A 1,654-nucleotide genomic window follows, 5' to 3' on the forward strand; every position below is an offset into this window, starting at 1 on the left:
CTCGCTTGTCAACTCTTCCTTTCAAAATTCCTTGGGGTCTTTCGGAGGCATCTCCGTTCTGAGCTCGTGCCTCCCGGAAAACTGAGCATCTCCCACTTTCAAACATCGTCAATCCCCGTCAAAGCATATCAAACGCTTACAGGCTCATCTCTCGACGGGGGTTCCCACCACTTCTTTGCTTTCAATTTGAGCTCCGAGAGGCAAAGAAAGGGCTGTCTTCCGGCTGAACCGCTCCAGTGGGCTTTGCGATGAGGCGCACCTATGAAGACGATGCTCAATCTTTCCCAGCTCAGAGTATTCTCTCAGCGAGACTCGTTCCGAGCGTCCCGATGCAGCGGGGAACATGAGCGACGTTCGAGAGCTATCCTCGCAATAGTTTCGAGCGAGTGAGTTGGGAAGCGATCGACTCAGTCGCTGAGTAAGACAGCTGTCAGCTGGGCGGGAGTTTTTCCACACGATCTCTTCCGGCGAGTTTCTCTTGGAGACGTGAGGAGCTTAAGCGACGTATGAATGCCGGATCGTCATCGTATGTCGAGACGTCAAGACCGCTCTGGAACTTCATGGGATCGTAGGGTGAATTTAGTGAAAGGCTGGAAGAGATATCGAACAGTAAAGCGATGGCGAGTTCAAAAACTCGATAAGCTGTTCGACCACAGCCATTGAAATCTATGATTTTTCGCCCTCGCTGGATCCAAAACCGAGGTGAGCTGTCAGTGTGTGTCATGCTGAAACATCCGACGCTTTTCCCACTCTGCGTCGCTGCTGTCAAGGGTGTCCGAACAGCCGGCGAACACAGTCGGGCATTATATATGCAAGAACGAGATTCTTGGCGATTCACTTCTCTCAGGATTCTCTGAACACGACCGTTTGCCAGCCAGTCCGTGGGTCGGCCGAGCAATCCGAGCACGGAGAATCAGGAATTCAGCGACACGATCGCGATGAAGGATCTTCCCTAGAGAAACTCGAGTGGGAGCTTTTCGACGGACACATACTCGGAACATGCAACATGTTATCTTCTTCATTCATTCTTCCTAGCCGCAGTAACGAGATACAAGGGATCCGCGGAGGTCTTGGACTTGCAAATCGAAGCGGGGTTTTTCGGACGTCACCCCCTACTTTGCCGGCCGCAGGACCTCCGATCCAAATCTCTGCGAGCGGCGCACTTTGACGTTTTTGGGATCCTCAAGGCGATCGGATCCGTCGGAATCGGAGCGTTAGCATCCATTCATACATACATAAATACATACATACATACATACATACATACATACATACATACATACATACATACATACATACATACATACATACATACATACATACATACATACATACATACATACATACATACATACATACATACATACATACATACATACATACATACATACATACATACATACATACATACATACATACATACATACATACATACATACATACATACATACATACATACATACATACATACATACATACATACATACATACATACATACATACATGAAAACAAAATAATACAAGCACGCCCTCTTACGATTTTCTGACTTTGACGAGCTTGCTGTTTTTTCATCAGGAGGAGCTCAACAATGACGCTTTGCTTCGTGGGATCAACTTCCTGCGAAGAGATCGAGAATAGGAAGTTCAGATATCC

Source organism: Galendromus occidentalis, unplaced genomic scaffold (genome assembly GCF_000255335.2).
Source record: "Galendromus occidentalis unplaced genomic scaffold, Mocc_1.1 scf7180000077484, whole genome shotgun sequence".
Classification (NCBI taxonomy): Eukaryota; Metazoa; Arthropoda; class Arachnida; order Mesostigmata; family Phytoseiidae; genus Galendromus; species Galendromus occidentalis.